The sequence below is a fragment of the Coturnix japonica genome, chromosome 5 (assembly GCF_054131305.1).
Source record: "Coturnix japonica strain WE chromosome 5, WE-NBRP24, whole genome shotgun sequence".
NCBI lineage: Eukaryota > Metazoa > Chordata > Aves > Galliformes > Phasianidae > Coturnix > Coturnix japonica.
Genome location: NC_140667.1, coordinates 51,646,198 through 51,668,099, shown reverse-complemented (window position 1 = coordinate 51,668,099; position 21,902 = coordinate 51,646,198). Strand labels below are relative to the sequence as shown.

Here is a 21,902-nt window from a genome sequence, read left to right as displayed (position 1 = left end):
GCTTTGCCCCTCCTGGTTCATAGCTGCAGTCTAATAGGGCTCCTACTTATTAATCTTAAATGGAAAAATGTATGTCAAGTCAAAACAAAGCACAGTTTCTAGATCTCTGCAGGGGTGCGGGGGGTGTCTCATAAATCTGTGTATGATTAAAGGCAGCTGCAGATTGACATGGACATTCTGAGCCTGTCAGTCCTCTGTGTGATGTACAGCTATTGCATCAGGCCAGCCAGCTGAAGACAATGAACCTCCCGCACTTCCTAGTTGTATTGCCAAGGGTCTGGAAATTGATGCCTAATCAGCCTTGGATTGGTAAGGGCGTAAGGGCCCTGACCTCTAGTAGTTCTAGGCCTGGTCATTTATTCTGAGATCTTTCAGTCTCTCATTTCACTAGCAGGGAAATATGGAGAAGTACAACAAATTCCTTTCTGGTAACCTGAGAATATTAGTTAATGGAAGAAACGAGAAGTGCTCTGCAACTATATTAAATTTTCAGGGTGTTTTTCACTCCTGCCCCCAACTGGCTGATGTTAACATTTTATTCTAATGTCCTTGAGATTACAGCAAATGACTTTTAAGGGAGGAAAAAACAACAACCAAACTCCCCAAATGGTGTGGACCACATCCTCAGTTGGAATAAACCGACACAGCTTTCCTTTTTATACCAGCTGAGAAGTCTGGGAACTGCTGCTTTTATTTTCAGCTTTGCAACACGGTTACCGTAATTAAAGTGAGATACTGAGATGAGTTCTGCTCCAAGTGACATCATAAGTCAGCGGGGAGCAAGGAATGCATTGACAGATCTGCAGAGGGTGCTGAGCGTGGGGTCCAGCTGGCACCAGCAGCTAAGCACCAGGATCCAGGAGGTGAATCCAAGGGTATGGCCTTGCAGTTTGTCTCCTGTTTTTATGAACATCAAAATGCTCTGTTCTTTTCAAAATGAAAGAAGGAAAAATAATAAGGAAAATGTACATCTATATCGTGTTTCATTATAAGACTTTTGCCCCATCCTTGGAGGTGTTCAAGGGCAGGTTGGATGGGCAGCCTGATCTAGAGCTGGCAACCAGCCTTCAGCAGGGGTGCTGGAAATCAACATTCTTTAAGGTCCCTTCCAAATTGTAGCCATTCTATATGATATAAAACTTGAGTGATTTAAGAAGCATCTCTTTGTCTGTGAAGTCCTGCCCATGCAGGTATTTCTAGGCAATCACTGATGCTACAGACAATAGCAGGTATGTGAGGAAAGGAGAAATATGTAGCTGATGGAAATTATCATGTTTTACCTCCAGGGTCAGCACCACTCTTGCAGTCAAATCTTAAATCTTTGGCTTGGACACAAGTAGTTCAGATGTTTTCAGCTCCCCATGGGCACTAAAGCAGCTGAAAATTGGGATAAAACAAAGCATCTCGCATGAGCAGTGATTTCATGGCTGAAAGCTGGCTCAGGACATCAGCCCTCAGCCCTCTTGGAGAAATCTTCCAGCTGGAAAGATCTGAGCAGCTCTCAGCAATTCAGAGCCTTCCCCACAGCACGGACAGGAGAGAAGATCTAGCTTAATTCCAGCTTTAAATCTCCTTGCTTTTGGTAAAGTCACAGAGCTAGCACAGCCTTATCTATACACTCTGCAGGGTAATTTCATGTCAAGAGGTATCTAAGGCCAAAGCCAATAATTCTTTTATCAGTGCAATATTTATTGAAGGATGGATCAATATTTGTTGCTTTCTCCCCTCGATTTCAGGGGGGCAGTGAGGTTTATGTTGATATTGCAGTGCTGTAAAACAGCATGGAAAAAAACACAAAGCTAAGCTAGTTAGCAAGGTTTCCTTTACAGATCATGAGGAAATATACACCTGCAAATGGTACGTAGTGGGCAAGGAGTCTGAGAGGGAAACTGTGTAAATTGGTCATCAGGAGAATCTGAGGTGTGGTTGTAGTAGTCATCTCTCCATGTCTTTGTTAAATATGCCTGTATTTCAGAGGAACATTTACTTCTGATGGTGTTCTCAGTTCAGAAACTCCTTTGGTTGTGCTGGTTATGGTTAATGCTACCTGGAAGGAGAAGGTGGCGCTGCATGTGAAGGATGAGTTTGTGTCCAACAAACTTTGCTGGCGGGTAGTAGGGATCCAAGGCACTTACAGGATACAAAGAGCTTATGAACAGGAGTCTGGGGATCAAATTTAGTTTTAAATGCAACATGCAAATCTCTCAAAGGTGTCATGGTTAGGAGTTGTTTGAACAGAAAAAGAGGTATTTGGAGACCAGGAGCTTAGACGCTGCAGTGTGAAGGCTTTTGCCTGGCCCTGGTTACCTGACTTGGCAGCAACTTGCTTCAGATCATTGCAAGTGAGATTAATGAGGAAGAAGGTGTTGAGAAAGGGAGGCAGGGAAGATGGGGATTGATAGCTTTTTAGCATGGACATTCTCGTAGCACTTACCAACATTTCCTGCTTTTAATTTATCCCTACATTATTCACCTGGAAAAAAAAGTTCTTAGGTTTATGCATTTCACTGGAACATGCTTTCTCCAAAAGATGTTAGCTATATTAATGTGGGAATGGTTACCACTTGGCATCCATTTTAATTCAAACACACTGGTTTAATTCATCCTTGTTGTAGCCTTCCCAGATCATGGGGTTTCCAGTACGGATGCATTTGGCCCAGAGTGCTCAGCCCTTTTTGGCTCCAGTACAGTATAAGATTGTTAGTTTCATATCCCCTGAAGGGTAATATTCCTCCTTGGGCACAAAGTCCATTCAGGTCTTCTAGTACCCCTAAAATAGGCTATAAAGGGTAGTTGCAAACCCTGCCCAAGATGTTTCCTGATCCCATCAATACCTTTTTGGGCAATCCTTTGAAATGCTTTATTTAGTGATGGGATTGGTGCACCCTACTGAGATATGAGAGGTTCGAGTCTTGAGTCCTGCACATCTACCCTTCCTTAATCTTGAGAAAAGAACTTAGCAAAAAGGATAAAATCCTGCCAACCTTTCCAACACATTCCTTATTAAAAAAGTGTACATTTAGCCACTGTAGATTAAGCACCTGGACCATTCTGCTGCCTGGGAAATGTCCTGCATGCCTAAATCTCCAACCTGCTCAGTGTTTGGCTCCAGTTGGGAAATCTCCAAAGTAAACTCTTCCTTTCCCCTTTCCAGCTGCCATATGTTCCTTGTTCCTAAGCTGCACAAAGCTCAGATACTGATTGCTCTGTAGCTGCTGACTGTGCCCTTCATGGACAGAGGTTTGGGATAACATGTTGTGCATCCCTTACTGCAGCTTCATATGAGTCTGGATATCACCATGTAGGTCTTGATTTAGCACAATGCTGTGGATGACTGTAGCTGTGGAGGAGAAGGAGATAGGAATGTGTGGAAAGTCTGAAATGACCCTAGGCACTAAACACCACAAAACTGCCCTCACCCGTGCAAGTCTGAAGTGATTCTGTGCATTGAACAGATGGCAAAGGAGAAGCTTTGCTGTCACTTTTTGCTGCTGTTTGGTGAGATGTCTTTATCAGGAACAGAAACTGAACCTACCATGACTGGTGCTCTAGGTTGGGATGCAGGAGTCATGTGTGATGTCTTGGGGCTTGGTGTTCCTATGGTCTTATGTAATTAATTCCTTTCTCATTTGCAGAAAGGAATTGTCTTGCTCTGGTAGACTTGTAAGAGCTGTAGTTTTGAAAACGCTAAGCAATTTTGGTCAGTGCTCTTAGGTGCTACTGTAATACAAGGTAGGAAGAGTAGCAGAATGGGAGCTTCCTTCAGGAAAGGGGGGGAAGCCTTTCTTGAGCAGAAAACTGCTGTAAGTCTGTATTGCCTACAAAACTAGCCTGAGGTTCAAGGTAAATGTAACTGTTGTTGTCTTTACTAAAGGCAAAAAAAAGAAATCCATTAAGTTCTAATAAATATTAAATGTAAGTCTAAATGACTTAAGATTCAGGAGAAAATCAGTCTCTTGGATAAGAGCAGCCAGTGCAGCTTTCACTGTAAGAGCTGGGTCATAAGTCCTCATAGACAACACAATCACTCAAATAATAAAACTATGCTAAGCCAGTGCTGATGATAATTTCAAGGGATAAGTACAGTTATTCTGGCTCACAAATAAAAAACAAAAGTAGTTGAAAGTTAGACAGAGCAAATGGATGATTCTGAATCCTCCCTCTATTGTTAAACTGTACAAATCTATTGCTTTTTTAATAAATAATCCCAGCACAGAGCTTTTTCTTGCCAATATTTTCAGTGGTAGAAGCCAAGCCAGAAGGTTCTGAAACCAGCATATTGGCATGGGTGTTTTTTTTCTCCTTCTCCTAATATACCATGGAATCTAGTTAAATATTTTTCCACTCCTTGCTTCTCTCTGCGTCTTCTGGAGAAAATGTGAGTCCTATTTCCTCATAAAAATATCTTAGCATTTGACAGGTTGGATGTCTTTGATCTTGAAATGTTTTTGGATGATTTTGCTCCCCGACTTTGACTTTGTAATATAACGCTCCATAAAAACTATATGCATATATGCAACTTTAAAAGGGGATCCTTATTTGAAATTAAACTTTTACACCAATTAACCTCCTCCCAGCGCACTATAAAGTGCAGTAAAAACAGTGCTCTTACAGAGACCCTTGCAACTCTCAGACCGATGCCTCACTGGCTGTGGAACCCAAAACATCTGCTTTAAATTAGCTCTGATGGAAGGTCTACTTGTAAATGCATGACTTAATCAGCCTTACTAAAGTAAATGGCACATACTGTAGCAGAGGGTGCTTCAGAATCAGACTCAAACCTGTCTTTCTTTTGAAGCAGAGAAGGGGGAAAAGGGGGGGGCGCAGAGGGGGCAAACTTAAAACCAAAGGCGATTTCTTCTTTTTTTCCTTTTATGAGCTGACATTACCAGACGTGTGGCTGTACCATAGCCAGTCTAACTCCCAAGCAACATGTGCAGCTGTACGGGGTAAGGCTCCCTTGCTCCTCCCCATGCTCATATATCCTTATTTTGGGGCTCTATTTAGGTGAAGGCTGAAATGCATTTGTGTAGGTGTGCTAGATGGTCCTCTGGTTTGCCTGCAGGTTCTCTCCAAGCCTCCCTGAGAGCCCAGCTTGTCTTGAGAAGTGCATAACAACAATTCAGACAGATGATTTTGCTTGAGGATGAGTCTCTATGCAGTGCTCAGGCTTTGCTAACCTTTCCTGAAAGGAGCCACAGGTTTCCTGTTGGGTTGTAACAGTGAGGCTTGTGAAGGGTGATCCATTGCAGAAGGTCTTTATGAGGCTGAGTGACTCGACAATAAAATGACAGATTAAATCCAGTACAATCATAAAGTAATGCATTGGAGGGGGGGAAACAATCCTACCTTCATCATAACTTGATGGGCTCTGAGCTGACTTAACACTAAGAAGTGAATAATGAATGAAAACATCAGTTCAAGGTTCAGAAACCATTAAAAAAGGAAGAAAATTGAATGCTAGGAATGATTAGGAAAGGAATAGAAAGCAAAACAGAAATGTCTTCTGCACTCTGTGGCTGTGGCTCATCCACATCTCAAGTGATGAGTGTTTTGTCCCTTCATCTAAAAAGGGGTACAGTAAACTGGGAAATATTCAATTTAGGGCAAAAGGGATGATCAAAGAGTTGCAATTACTTTCAAAAGAGAAATGATTGAATCTGGAAAAGAGACAGTATGGGGGGCACAGAGAGTAAGACAGAGGTCTACAACTCCACTAATGGATGGAAAGGTTGAGCTCATGGTCAACTGCTCATGGTCTTCAGTACAAGCACTACAGGCTGTTATGTGGAGCTAGTTAAGAGCCACATTAAAAACAAAAGGGTTTCTTCCCACAGTGAGGTGTTTTCAAGGGGAGAATGAATATGAACTTAGAAGAGATTAATAGATCTGGAAATGGAACTGGAGAAAATGCTGCTAAACAGAAAAGATCTAGAAAGGAGCAAAATAGCAAAGGAAAAGCTTGAAATGAGAGAAGTGAGCTGAGAGACAGAAGATCTGAGCTGGACAGGAGCTGCTTGCACTCACAAGGAGTTATATATGTAAGTGGAAGATACAAGGATTCAAAGTGAGAAAGATAAGAGAGAGACGCTCAAGGGTAACTGTATGGGAGGATGTCTGTGATACCAATAGTTCTGTTTCACTTTACATGGAAATCTTTATTATCTGCAGCGCGCTTCATGAATGTGTGTTACGATGAATGGAATTAGGTCCTTGTGGATTCAATGAAACTTTAACATATGCTTAAGTGCTCCCTTAATTCAATTTAAGGCTTTTCCATCCCAGAAATCATACATTAATACAGTTTTCAATGTTAATTTAATATTACCATTGATATCCGCATGTTATTGAAGTGGATAGATAAAAACTTACAGACTGAGGCAGTTTAGGGTCAGAGTGGGCCAACAGTTTATCTAGTCTTGTTTAGTAAAGAGTAATCCACTTATAAAGGGTAACTCTCTTTTGAGTCCAATAATTTGTGTTTGGCACAAGGCTAAACTGGGTTTGGCTGAAATTTGCTGAAATTTCTTTTCCAGAAAGCCATCTTGTCCTAATTTGAGCCCACAAAGAGGCAGAAAGGCTCTCATTTTCCTTTGTGTGAAGTCCCTTCAGCTAACTAAGCTATCTGTTCAATCTGGTTGGACTTCATGATCTTAGAGGTCTCTTCCAAAATTTGTTTCTATGATTCAATGATTATTTCCTTACAAGTGTTAAAATTTTTTCTTCTACCAGTAGGTTTTGTCATGCAGAGACTTTATTACTTGGTATTTTATGGAGAGACAAAGGTACTCCCGTTAAGTCACTTCTTGGTCTTCTCTTTGTTTTTGGTGAACCAAATGTACTGAGCTGTGTAAGAGTCTTATCTGTTTTCCCCAGCCCTTGTTCAGCATTTTTTGGTGTTAAAACAACATCCAAAACATGAAGTGACCATTCCCACTCATATGACTTACTGTATTTTAGCCTGTATATCCCACCTCATGTGTGACAGCCCCACATCCTTGTTCAGTCACACTCCTGATATGATATTTTAACAAAAGGTTGTTTGTTTTTCTGAAAGTTCTTCAAATATAGCTAGTGCGTGTTGGCAAGCGGCTTTGTCTTCCATTGCCTCTGCTGAGATGCTTAGGACTCTTTTCTGAGCTGTTCTACGCTTTATCACACAAAAACATGGTTTCTCGAGAAAGCCTTCTCTCATTCTGTAAGTTCCATTCAAAGCAGAATGAAACCAGAGTTAAGTGGGAGCTTACAAACCCTACTGTTTCCTGGGGGTCTGCTCCTTGCTATCAATCCATCACTTCTTTACAGTTCAATTTCATATGTGTTTATTGGGAGCTATTCTCTGGTTACACCCTTCGTTATGCCATAAATCAGTTGCTTCTGGCCTGCTTGGACACTGCCCAATGCTCCCAGTGCCATTCCTGCCAGCCCTCACAAAATGCAGTGGGCTGAGTCATACCTCAGCTAAAGGTCTCTAATTGCACTATTTTGTCTTGCTTTTTTCCAAGAGAGAGCCAAGCTAGGGGCAACCATTTACATTTTTGAGGTTATGTATATTGTAAATAATGCCCTGTTGCAGTTTTCATTCTTCTCTGTGTTGTTTCTGTTTTGCTCATTATATGTGAATCTTAAGAAGTATTTATTTAGCATTGGTCTTTTAGTGTTAGAAAATAGGAGGCATAGATTGGTTGTTGCTCATGTGAAGTTGTTTAAATTGTACTTTAAAAGACATTAAGCAGCGTTTCACATCAAAAACCACTCAGACACATGTATGTGGAAAGATACTGACTAGACTCATATTTCCTGTATTAAAATACTTGTATGAAAATGTGTACTTTTCTGATTTATCAAGCAAGAAAATGGCCCTCTAGAGAGTTTCTGGTTCAGACATGAATACCTAAACAAAATCTTAGTGAATCATTTGAAACTGCTAGAATTTTCCACATGAAGGCCACTATAAGTGTATCGATATTGTGGTGTGTGTATGTATTCAGCACATGGCTGAAACCTGTATCAGAGAGCACTGTCAGCTCTTGAGATATACAGGAATAAATGTATGCACGAAAGCCAAGCATATCAATTCCTGGCTCACATTTGGTTTGCTACGTGCTGACAAAATTTTTAGCTGAACTTATCTCCTCAGCTCAGAGCCATAAGTTTCAGCTGAAGTAGGAGGAACTCCTTTTCATGTAATGGTTTTGCACACTTAAAGTCAAGGAAACATCAGAGTAAGACCCACTGAGCAGATCTTAGCAGATAATTTGACCCATCTGTAGGATTTAGTAGTAGGTTGAAAGATGCCACAGTATTTTAAGCAATCTTTAAGTCATGTATCTAATTCAGCCCTTAGTTATTGATGCACAAAAAACCCAACCAGATGTTATAAGGAAGACAGGGAGTTGTAGCAGACATGGGAAAATCAGAGTGGAAAGAGATAGGGCAGCACGCAGATTTTGGCCTTGAACAGGCATTCGGGTCCTGATCTGAAACTCAATGAGGCTGATGTAAATATTCCTATTGTTCTCAAAGGCTTTTGGCTGTATATCCTAAATAACATTACAGGCAGTGAGGAACAGAGATGACAACCACAGTGCCTGATGCAGGTTACCAGGGCTTTGGCTTAGGCCCTAAAGAAGCTGAGAGATAAACATATGGGCAGTAAATGTGTATGTGAGTATGCATGTGTTTAGTGTGGATTTCATGGAATTACTTTCTGGCTTTTCCAGTTCAGATGAAGTTCACTTCTGTCAATCAGCTTACCATCCCTTCCAACAAACTGCTATTGCCTGATTGTTCATCTCTCTGTGCCTGGAATGAAGCCTAGGAGGAGCATGCTCAGACCCATAAGTGGCTGGGAAGCTCTGATAAAAAAAAGTGATGGGCTCGATAAGCTGCTGGTCCTGCCATGCTGCAGCTTGTTCGGCTTCTCAGATGTAGAACCTCCTCAACTGTAAGAAATAGGATTACGAGAAGAAATAAATTGTAGAATAATAGAATAGCTTGGGTTGGAAGGGAACTCAAGGATCACAAAGCTCCATCTCCCCTGCTGCATGCAGAGCCACCAACCTCCATATCCAATACTAGACCAGGATGTCCAGGGCCCCATCCAACCTGGCCTTGTACACCAATGATAACAAACCAAAAAGTCCCAGTTTAGGGTATCAAAATGTTTATGAGAAAGGGAGGAGCTCTTTCAACCACATGAAAAACGTGGTGTAGATGCTGGCCACAAGGAAAAACAGAAACTAAAGGTTTATTTGCTAGCATTGTCAAAGTTTGGGAATTAAACCCAGCCTTCAAGGTAGTTAGATATGGAGAAAAATATTAATTAGGCATGAAAGAAAGCTATGACTGACTGGCAGGCTGAAGGTTTGGCTTGTGTAGGAATCTCACCATATTAGCCCTGCTTACAGATACCTCCTGTAAGAAAATTGGAATGCTTTTTTAGTAGGAAGGAGCCTGCAATGAGAATGCAGCCAGGTAGGGCCATATTCAGACTTTCTGGTAACCCACCACCAGTGAATGTGACCTCTGGTCAGCAGGATGGATGTCTGAGAAGTTCTGGGAATGGCTTGGGTTGAGGAGCTCCCCAGAAGGTCCAGATGAGTCCAGTATCAACCTTGTAGTGAAACTGAATGGGAGGAAAATCTCCTTGTCTATGTTCCCTGTGGTTTAAGTTTGTATACTGTTAAAATGTTTCTGTAATCCAAGTGTTTGAGCACCAGTTGATCTTGACACTTTTATGAAATCTCTCTTTTAAAACTGATCTATTTTAGGATGCTAAACCAGACAGCACAGGGAACAGCTTCTGAGCAGCCAGAGATGCAAAACAAGATGTGGCAGTAGTGGTGCCTTCGTGGCAGGACTGAACGCAGAAGGGATTTCTGAATATCCCCATGTGAGATAACCAGCACATAACTAAGATGGGATCATTATTTCTCTTCCCTCAGGTTGCTGAGAGACCGGAGCATGGAGGTCCTCCCTCACAGCATCAGAACAGTTGGTGCCAGTCATCAGAAATATGCATTCCTTACTGAGTGGAACTACATGGTGGAACTCATCTCTTAGGCTTGTTTGGTGAGTACCTCTCCCATCGCAATAGGCCTAAATGTCATGATGGTACTCTGACAGCTTCTTGTTTCTCACACTTCTGCAGCTTGTGGTAGGGTTGTCCACATCCAGTGAGCTATGGAAATAGGAATGATGTAGGTTTTCTTAGTCAGCAGTGAAAAATATTCCCTTATGGACCCTCGGGTTTCTGGAACTGTATTAAGACAAGGCTGATCAGCCACTGCTGGGACAGCAGTTAACTGCAGGATTTCACTCAGGCTATTTGTAATGGAGAAGCACTGCAGGCTGAATATCGTATTAAGTGACATCGTGCCAAAGAGTGTCTTTAACTGTTAGTGATAGAATGTGAAGAGCCTAGATAAAAGGTCCTGTGGTTCTCTGTCAGGCATGAGTGGCTCTAGATATCCTCCTTCAGTAACTTCAAGGTTTGTAGACCTCATTACTGTGTTTGTTGTTCCATATTTGCCTTCTCTTATATATATCTCACTGCTTCTTCCTTTTAGTTGTTAAAATGTATGCTCTGATGGCCCAGAATGAAATATGTAGACCATATTTGCATGTGGGGTAAGCCATAGAAACTACTCCACGCTTTCCCTTTCAGTAAGTGGGCTTTGCGACATGAACATAAATCTTTGAGGTATGTGTTGAGCCAGCTGCTACATCATTTAAAAATAGTTAGGTTGGTGCCAACAAGACAGATCACTCAACTTGGGGGCCATAAACAGAAATCAAAGGCATGCATTAGCAATGCCCCAGTGTTTGCATGGTTCCACGAGGAACCCCCTGCCCTTTCTAGCACATATGTGATGGTGTTACAGAATTTTCTGCTGTCACTTCTATAATGTATTGATGCCATCTATGCTCAGTGCCATGTTTTGGAGGCTGTATGAAGGCAGAAGACATTTTCTAATGCTGTAAGTTAGGACTGCACTTAGCTTTCTTGGCTTCGTAATAAAAGATGTTTTAAAAGTACTTGTTCATATATCCCCTAGCAACTTGGGTGATGTGCCATTTGGGTATTAAATTCTTGAGAGGGTCAAAGCTTATGAAGTGGTCAAAGGGAAAAGGAACAAGGTCGAAAGTTTAAGCCACGATACACGGTAGGCAAGGAGAACTCATATTTTTAAGAGTCTAGACAGCATATTAGCAGAGAAAGCTTACTGTGTTGTACTGTTTATGAGAGTTTTCCATAAACTGCAAAAAATATTAGGAATGCAGCATGACCAAAGCTTTGCCTTTTCCTGTTGAGAATAAATTGTTGTGCAGCTTATGTTCAAAGAGAACGGCACCTATACAGACTTAATTCAAGTGGAAGGGTCACAGGGCTCTGGGAGGAAAGGATGCAAAAAAAACCCCCAAAAAACCAAACCCAAAACATGGTTGATTTTCCCCTCTTCAAAAAACAACAACAAAAAAAAGGTGATTTATGTATCTGTCTGGAGAAAAGTGTAACACAGCCATTTGTGCTTTATAGCAGATTTAGGAGGCGACTGCAGTATTTAGGCACCTGTGTTTTTTATGTTCATATGTATATATTTTTGTGTTTGCAGAATGAAAAATATAGTCTTGATTCATTTACTTTGCTCAGCCTTTTTTTTTTTTTTCTTTTTCCTCACTGAATAAAAAGCAAAGTATGTGGCATTTTCAGTCCATAAATCTTACTTGCTGTGGGCCAACTTCTGCTCGCAGCTCTTATTTAGAGTAAGTTAATGAGGCCAATACGTACTCCAGGGCAGAACTTGGACCTCTGAGGCTACCTAGGTAAAGCTGCCTAAGTGGAAGGATGCTTGAAGCACTGCCTTGGGACTTGATATACTTGGGTTCAGTTCAGCTCAGTGATGTGACCAGGGGAAGTTGTTTCCCCTCTTCTAGGTTCCATGGCTGTGCTCCACGATAGGTTTGAATTGCAGATCTTTCTTTCCTAAGGTCACATCCTCAACTTTCCCTTGGCAATGCTGCAGAAATGGAAACTGTGGATGTTTTAACAGAATCATTATGGTTGGAGAAGATCACTAACATTATCTAGACCAACCATCCTTCTGTTACCACCACATCCTTCATCTTAGATCATTCTGGCCTGACACGATTGCTAATTCTCTTGGGACAGGGACTGCTTTCTTTAGGTTTGATTCCTTTCTACAAGCAAGTAAAGTTGTCTAAAGCACTGTCAATAGCAGTGCTATCATCAAATCTCATTATTGATGTATCACGCTTTTCATATCTCTAATTGGGTAAACCTTGCCAAAAATAATTTGGAAAACACTGCCCTTGCCCTTCAAGTTTTCCTCTAGACTCTTAGCTAAAAACAGGGCACAGAAGTTCTGAGAAGTAGCTGCCCACATGGGGACATATCTGAAATATGATTGTCGCAACCATTCTATGCAAAACACCTCAGCTGTCCCAGTTCTGCCTTTCAATTGAACAGGTTGACAGCCTAAATTGTGCACATGTTCATCACCTTCGTGAAGAAAATGCCCCAGTCTGGACTCTGCCCTATAGAACACAATCAATTATCTTCAAGGAAACACAGTATTCTCAGGGGATTAGTTCTGAACACTAGTTTAGGAGTTTAAAGTATTGCAGTGGGGTATTGAGGAGCTCCCTTTGTGAGTTGTGCTGGGCCAGCACAGAGGAGTTTTGAAAAGCCCACCATAATATTTTTGAGTCATGCTTCTACTTACCTGCAGGTGTTTCATGTATTATTGAGCAATTTGCTTAATCTCGTGTGCATGTTGACCTCATAAGATTATCAAGTTCAGTTTGATCATGGCTGGATTTGTGTTTTGTAAAGTTTAGACCGTGAGAGCATGAAAATAAGGATAAAAATCAAATGGAACTGAGGAAAAGCAAGTAAAGATGGGGAGAAATGAAGATGTGGAATCTAAGTTAAAGAGTAGAAAGTGAATAAGGAAAACCTATTAATAAACAAATATCAGCTATATCAGTTATTTAACAGTCCATCCAGATCCAACCTCATGAGATACGTCTGATCTTATACAGATGTTCTGATGCTGTGGAAGTGTTCTAAATTTGAATGAGATGCTCTTATTGCTTGTGTATGCATGTGATCTTAGAGCTTCATTGAACAGGGGTTTGGAGGTGGAAAAGCAAGCAGCAGTCCTCTGCTAAGGAGGCAGCTGGGTCTTGAATCCCAGATAGGACTGTAGTTTACAGTGGCCCTTGTAACAAAGTCAAGACACTGCAGGCCTTGGTCATGGTTTATCTATCTCAGAAAGAAAAGGGAACTTTTCCTCTCAAGGAGCTAAGGATGTCTGAACTTTGAGTAAGGTAAGCTGAGGAAATTCACATAGAATAGAAACCTTGTTGTGAAGATGAGCCAGAGGATTTTTAGCAACGTGCAGTGATGAGTCATCGCAACTTCTATTAATATAACTGGCACGTATGTGAATAAATTGACATGTGCTCCTCCGAAAAGTTAGCTCATGAGATCAGTCAGCAATAATACACCAAGAAGAAATGTAATTTCGTTAAGAACAGTGAGCCATGGCATTACTTTCCAGGCAGAAAGGAACAATCTGGTCATTTCCAATGGAAGAAATTACTGTGAATCTTAGAGATTGTGTTATCTCTCCATAGGTGTATTTTATGCACTTCAGAAAACATGTTCATTTGCACGTGGTTCCACAGAAGGGTTTGCCAAAGAAATCTGTGCATTCTCTCACTTTTCAAGGACAATGTGGTATTTAGATATACGACTTGAGCTGGGGATGTAAATCAGCACAGCTCCCTGGAGGTCAGTGGAGCTTCACTGTATAACAGCGATTGAGGATCTGACCATGTATATAACAGGAGCTGGATGAAATCCTTTCATGTTTCAGGTGGTGTTATACATTAGCACCACTATGCAGGGCTGCCTTTCTCCCTCCCCTCATAAAACCTTGAAACCTGTTGCCTGTTCTGCCCTTAGCCACCCATTCATATAGTTCAGACACCCCTGAGTCCAACAATGTACAAGAGGAAACTTGTGTTTGGTGAACAAAAGCTGCTGCTGCTCCTAGGGTGGGACTTCCCAGATTTATGGGTTATCCTAATAAAACCCAGGAATGTTTTAAAGGCAGTAGCTTGAGAGACCACCAACTATTCTGTTGTTGAAGCCTAAAAGAAAAATGTTATACCTGAGGTTGACCCTGTAGCTGTTTCTTTTTTGCAGACTCCTTAGAAAAGTAAAAGGGCTGAATTTTTACAAGGGTGCTAATGGATAATTTTGAATTACGCTGGGTTCGGACATTTATATACAAGTATATAACAAAATGATAAGGAAATAATCTGAATTTGGCCATTTCAAATCTCCTATCTAGGAGAGAATGCAGAAGCATAGAACGATGGGATGGCTTCAGTTGGAAGGAGCCTAAAAGATCATGTAGTTCCACTCCCCCTTCCTCCCCATAGAACTAAACATAGAAGGACCAGATCTTGACAGCGTGGAATGACCATGTTTTGCTCTTCTAGATATTTCTCTGTAGTTCCTGGCCTCACCAGTGTTATGAAAACAAAAATGTGCCCATAAAATATGTCAAAACAGACATACATCTTCACAGTCTTACCATGAAACACATCATGGTTAAAAAGCAAACAGGATTTTATAGGTAGGAAACTGAATCACTGAGATTAGACACCTCAAAATAGCTTGGAGCACAGTTTCTCTTTGGAGTAACTGGGTTTCCCGTGCCCAAGGCTGTGTAAGAAGATACGAGGTAATCGAGTTCCCTTGAGGGCCCAACCAATGCTGTACACACAAGCTGTTGTTTGTTTTTTGTCCTACGGAAGGTAACAAAGGAGATGATGTCCACACCTAATGAAAGTGGCTGTTGACCTGGGTGTGTAGCTTTACATTTATGGATAAAAATGATAATTGGTTTGGTAATGGTACCTGAAATTAGATTCAGTGATCCAAATGCCCCTTCCAGGTTCCTAGATCATGCAGCATCTCCTTCCTCAGCCAGACTTTTTGCCACTAATTACAGCTTTGTTGGTTGCAATGTTAACGTAATTACCCAAGTGTTGCTTACTTACTTTCTCCAAAGAGTAATGCTTCCCTCAATGCAGGATGATGGATGTAACTGAGAAGATCTGAGCCTAGTTGTAAAACTGTAGCCCTGACACTTGAGATATAAAGCCAGGTTGTCAGACTCTCAGACAAAGAACAGTTGTTCAAAATACATGGAGGGAACCTGCATCTCTGCATGTGAACATCCGCCACAGTGCATTTGGTAGCCTAATTTACACCTACAAATCCCACTAAGTATTTATACTGCGTGCTGATAGTGAAGGTTACAAGAACACATTGGAAAGAAGGCCTACAGAACTGGCTCCCTGCCTTACCAGTTTAGAGGTAGATTCCTGCAGATTTGGCTGTTTCTGGGTTACGCTTCAAATAACACAGAAACGGAAATTAAAAGTGTTGGATACATTTTGGCCTTATCTTTAGGTAGTTTCATTTAAATTAATATGTGACGTGGGATTACACCTCAAAACCCCCTTGTTCCTTTCCTGCCTTAAATAAGAAGGGAGGGAGGGATAGACACAGAGAAGCAGTGATCAAGGACTAGAGATTTAAAAATCAGCTGCTGTGCTTAGTCCTGTGTATTCCCTCATCTACCCACACATTTATTCTCTTGCTCACACACAGACAGAATTAATACATCCCAAGATGCAATCATGCATCTGTTTTATGTATTTGACGAGTCACTTCAGAAATATTTTCAACTCGTGGGGAGCTTTTACAAGCGTAAGAGAAGGAAAGGTGACAAATAAAGGTGAAAGCATACGTTTGCCAGATAAGAATAATGAGATGTAAGCACTGTGGACAAAAATCCAATTCTCTGTGATCCATCCTGTATGTGACCCCCAGCAGGGATTCAGTGATTTCACCTGGAAAGTATTGAGAGGTTGTAAGGAAATCCTGCCTGTTAATAGGAGGCATAGGTAGGAATCATCTACATCCACATCTACAGTAGCACAGATTTATACTGCTTGGTTTGGAGGTATTCTCAAGCTGTCAGTTGAAGTGGGCCAGCTGCTATTAGCTGCTCATCCAAAGCAGCACATGACAATATGAAGCAATAAACAGGAATGAACGAGGCAGGATAATGTCTAAATAAAGGGCCTTGTGGCCTTCTAGGCAAACCCTTCGTTTCCGCAGGTGAACTTTTGCCATCATTCCTGCTTATTAATTCTTAATCTTCCTACTAAAAAGCACAGACATTGTCCTCTTCCAGCCAGCATTTGGGGCTTATTTCCACTCTTTTAGCTTTGTTTGCTTTTAGACTTACTGAGAGCCCTGACTTAATTGGCCCTCATGCAAGTGCAAGCTGAAGATCTGTCTCTGTTCTGAGCCCCTGCTTCTTTCCAGGTTACTTAAGCTAACAGGGTTTTGTCTTTCCTCCTAATCTGGCTAACCCTACTGACTGGGCTGCAGATGAGGGAAAGAGGCTGACCACAAAATACTGAGAAGTGAACTACCTCTGGCTTCCTTCGAGTCCTACTCCTGGTCCCAAAGGAATGCGTGCAGGAGGCCAAATGTCTCAGGAAGCAGCTGCTGCACTAAATGCTTCTAGCTGGGGGTCGGTCCTGAGATGGTGGGAAAGTTGAACTGGTTTGGAAAATGTTAGTGAAATCGCTGTTGAAACCAACTTAGCAAAGAGCTGCCACCCAGCTCATGTTTCAGGGGCTTAGAGGAGATAAGGAAACCCCCTAACAGTGCAGAGGCATGGAGCTTTTAGCACTTGCTAAGTCAAGTATTGTTTAGGGTAAATAAGCAAAGCTGCAGCATTTCATTACTTTGGAAGTAAGGCGATTTTTTTTCCCCCCCTCCTCCTGAAAGATGAGACAATGATTTTTTGTAATGGGTTGCAATGTCAGGAAGAGATGCCTACATCCCTATGTTTGAGAAGTGCAGAGTAAGAGGGACTTCAGGCTGTAGTCTCTGAGGCTGTGTTCCAGTAGAGCTTCAGGAGCAAGGCTGTATCTAAATATGGAGAATGCATGTTCATGACAACGGAAGAAAAGCTGGCTGCATTAGCAGCTTGCTCTATTGCCTGTCCTGTATCCAGAAAGCTTGGATAATGCAAGCATAAATATTCAGCTTAAAAAGCAATAAAAAGGTTTGATTCAGCCTATTTATATCAAAAGTCATCAGATGTGAACTCCTACTCTCCAATTAATGGAGTCTTTGGAAATACATATTTGATCTTTTGCTTTTCCTGGGATAAATGATATAGTTTAGGAGGGTCGTGATCACCTGTTGTACATAAATTGTAATGAAAGCAGTGTGCTGCTGTCATCCAAACAAACACACACAAAGCTCCTTTGAGGAAAAAACAGCACCTTCCTACCTTCTGCTTCTCCCAGTCCCCAGTGAATTTCAGGAGGGTGGAATAAACCCATAGACCTACGTTTGCAGAGCAAGAGAATCTGTATTTTGCCAAGTGTTGCAGGCAAGACCGACCTCTACAGGACAAAGTGAACAAAGTCTAAGGAGAAGCAGGCTGAATGAAGCTGGTTTGTAGCAGTGTCATTAAAAAGCAAGTGTTCACCCTTTGTTTGGAGAAAGGTTTTCCTATCCCCATTTTTCTTGAGCCAAACTCACTGTTTACAGCACAGGGCAGAGGAGGGTTCTGTTTGAGCTCCAGCCTTTCCTCCAGATGATGCATGGCACAGTTGTGACGTCTATAAAACTCATGCTGCAGGATTTATTCATGGTGAAAAACTCAATGCAAAGTGATTCTCTATTCATAAGGCAGGCAACGCTTTGCTGTGAATTTAGAAGTTCACGTGATGGGGAAACTCAGCTTGATGCCACCAAATCATAGAATCATAGAATGGCCTGGGTTGAAAAGGACCATGATGACCACATAGTATCAACCCCCTGCTATGTGCAGGGTCACCAACCAGCAGCCCAGGCTGCCCAGAGCCACATCCAGCCTGGCCTTGAATGCCTGCAGGGATGGGGCATCCACAGCCTCCTTGGGCAACCTGTTCAGTGCGTCACCACCCTCTGGGTGAAAAACTTCCGCCTAATATCTAACCTAAACCTCCCTTGTCTTAACACAGAGGGTCTTAATGCTCTTGTAAGCCCCCCCTGAACCAAACTTGAGATGAGGACAGGGTGTATGGGTCAGTTTGGGAAGGATTGAAGGATTTCTCTTCCTAAGCACTGATTTTTAGTTTAAGCCTTTTTTTTTTTTTTTCCACCTTAACAGTCTGGATCAAAAAGTTTCCTTGGCTGTTTTAATGGCTGCTCTGGTTCCTTTCCCTCTAATTACTTGCCAGTGCCAGAGTGAGTTGTTCTTGTACAGTCAGCACTGCAGATTCTTTTGAGACCCCAAATCAGTGGAATAAAACCTAGTAAATCTCACAAGTTGCTCCATGAGCAGTGGAACTTGTGAAGTCAGGCTTCCTGTGCCTCTTCGGTGTGGATTCTCTGGTGTCTAATAACACCAGTGTCTCTGAAGTGATTGCATGTGTGTGTTCTCTGGTGGCTGATGAGAGGTGAGATCACACCGTGGCTCTTTTTCCTCTAAGATGTTTCTAACTTGGATCTCTCCCCTTTTCCCAAGCGTGTGTAAGAAGTAGGAGCTTGGTGTATTCGTGTCCTCACTCCTGATGTCAGATTTGCTTGATGTTACCAGACAGAGAGGGAGAGGGAGTGAATAGCACAGACTGATGAGCAGCTCTTCTGCTTTTCTCTGAGTAGGCTGACAGGGCAAAAAATGTTTTGCTGTTCTGTCAAGCTCTTAAAAGTACAACTGGATATCGAATGTTAACTGAAGTTCAAATCACTATGTACAAAATAGCACCAGGGAAGTCATGGCAAAAACGTAGTAGTCTTGAGGAGACAATCACACCAAAATTGTTGCCTAAGGATGCTGCTCAAACATGCATTGCTTGAATTCTATAAGCTAATAGTGGGTACAGCCTAAAAATCTTTTTTATGTCACATTTTAGACTTTGAATATTGGAGGGAAAAAAACCCAAAGGTTACTGATGAAATTGAGCTTTAAAGATGTATTTTGAAGTGCTGGAATGTTCTTGGTTTTTCATGTGTTCTTGCTCTTTGGCATTGAGAAACACATCCTTGGTTCCTGTTTCTTTTGCAATGGACTGTTAACCTTGAATTCCATTTCTACTTGTTGCTTTTCAGAGCCACAGCTGGCAGCAGATGCCCTAATTCTTGTTTGGATGTTGTGTTTCTGGATCACTGCTGAGTTTTAGGATTTGGATCTTAGCTAAGTCCCTGCTATTTGTTGTGCACTATCCCCTGATACAGTCTGTTATTCCCCTTATTTCCATCACTATTGAAACTACACAAACCCATAAGAAGAGAACAAGCTCTCTCCCTGAAAGAGCCAATTGCTTATTTCATGTTATTTTCATGTTATGACCATCAGCTTGCTGCTTTCATTCTCCTAACCCTGCAGCACTGCATGGGAAATAGCTAAGGAAGATTTTATTCCCAAAATACAGTTTTGGGAAGAAATTTTACATCAGGTAGAAAACAAAGTGATGAACTATGAGCACACACATTTCCCCTTCCATGGACAGTATAACTGATGAAAGTTGGGCAAGCCACACTGCAGCTGCATATCAAGAAACTGGACCAATGGTGTCATGGCTGGTAGTCATCTGATAAGGGACCACTGTTGTGCTCCATGCCAACTGGCAAACACCTGCCATAACCAGTGCAGCAGAAAAACACAGCACAGGCCAGAAATACCTACTTTATTCCCCATATTCCCACTTTGGCCTTTTACTGACAATTTAATTATGACTTTAATTGCTCTTCTGTAGCAAAAATACATTGGAGCTGATCAGAACGCCTGTATTTTTTTGGACCAAGGCAAAATACTGAAGTAATTGATTTGAAGCAGGATTTTGTTTAGGTTGTGCCACAGTTGCTGGGCTTTTGAGCAGCATCAGTTCCCTTCTTGTTTCTATAAGGCTTTCTTTTTGAATCAACTAACTCCCTGTTCCACAGCCATCTGGCTTCCAGCATTTTCATAACAGTCCTCTTCATACACAAGCGCAGATTAGAGGAGTTTGTTCCATCTCCAGATAAGTAGTAGCTGGATCTCTCTCCCGCAGCTGCCAAACCACCGCAGTCTATCACAAGAAACACAGCCCAGCTATGCATCACAACCTACAGGGCTTTGAGGTACTTGGCCTGCAGCCCCTATTTTGTCAACTCACGTGTGTGCAGAAATGAATATCGAGCAAGAATAAATATCCCAGGCTCCCAATAGGAAAATAAAAGAAGTGTCTGCAAAGTTGATTACAGCAATTTATGTTTTCTTTGTTGAGGACGATGCATTTTTGATATTCCACCAGAAAATCTGAACCAGTGCTAGTTAAACATGAGGAGTGGGGTTCATTCGTCCAAATGGAAATGCCTACAGTGTAGTCCTTCATACTGTGTTAATACTGCGCGTTGCTTTATAGCCCGTTGAGAGAGAGGCACATGGCGTGTGATTTATCTTATTGCAGACCTCCAAAACACTTCAGACGAACTAGAACTGGAAGTGCTTCACTGTCTCCAGTGGCTGAAGGGAGCACAAGTGGTTATAAAACAGACGTCTAACTGGAAAATTCGCTCTAGCTCCTTAGAGAAATGGGATGTGAGAATGTCTGCGAATCTGTTGATTTGGGTCACGCGTTTTTGATCACCGTGCATAGGCCAAGCACTGACTAGACATGAGCATCTTAGAGTGATTCTAACAACCAGGTATTTGCAGCTGTGACACTGTTACCACAGGCTATAGATCAGAAATTCTTCCAGATCACTTGAAATGTGCTTCCCATCAATATCAGGTAGGGATGTCTCTTTCCCTTCCTTTTCGATTGTAGGGAGGGGGGCTGGGGAGCAAATCACATCTTTTGCAATTCAAAACGGCCAGAGTTCCCATCTGACTTTCTTACAGTACACTGGGAACTTATGGAACAGAGGATCTTGTTTCACACACATCTGTCTTTTTCGAACCCACATCGCCACAACAGCAAACACTTGGTTTTAGTGACCTCCTGTGCCAATACTTCTGTCTCATTGGGAAGGGAAAGGATTTTCCTCACTTGGCAGGTGAACGTCTAGATTGTGTCTCATATTCCATCTTCTCAGAGCCAAAGCTTGCAGAACATGCGTTATGAGGGCAGCGGTCTTAAGGCCTCAGGAGAACAAGCCCGTGTTATTAAACCTGTGCTTTTTCCTTTTACAACAGTATTTTTCTACCTGTGGTCTCTGTGCCCCTGGGAGCCTGTAGAATACTTCCAAGAGGTCCATGAAAAACAACTAACAGAAGCAAGCCTATTGTCAGTTGGTTTAAATTCTCTACACAAAGATCCATACCTCTTCTGTAAAAATTTTAGGGGGCTTGTTAATTGAAAACTGTTGAAAACTGCAGCTCTATAATGTCTCGCGGAGTAATTTTTCTAAGTGCTCAGATGCATGAAAGGTCAGAGGGTGATTTATTCTAGCTTGGTGGTTAGCACAGTCACTCCGGGAACAGCAGTTGCTCCAATAAGCATTTAAGTATTTTGTACAAATGAGAGACTGAAAAAGACCCACCTCAGAATATCCAATAGCACAGTAAGAAGGAAAATCTCCAGGAAGATGAGGGGCTTGAATTGGGCAGGAAAAAATGTGAAGGTTAATATATCTCTGAGGAATGTTCCTGCCCCCTCAATACTGGATATAATAAAAACACATTTTCACACATCTCTCTTCTTGATGTTCAGTGCTGCGTGGGATCTGGTAAATGTTTTTCCTTCTGCATGCTCTCCGTGTTCACACGTGTGTCTTTGAGTGTGGTAACCTGAAGGAG

The 21,902-nt window shown here is 41.8% G+C and overlaps 1 long non-coding RNA gene across 3 annotated transcripts in view; it reads left to right on the top strand.

Moving 5' to 3' along the window:
* Positions 1-21,902, top strand: part of LOC146760822 (uncharacterized) — a 60,066-nt gene that overhangs the window by 18,704 nt on the left and 19,460 nt on the right. For all 3 annotated transcript variants that reach the window (XR_014946827.1, XR_014946826.1, XR_014946828.1), the window contains exon 2: positions 9,948-10,074. This is a non-coding gene — a long non-coding RNA (uncharacterized LOC146760822). The remainder of the gene's footprint in view (positions 1-9,947; positions 10,075-21,902) is intronic.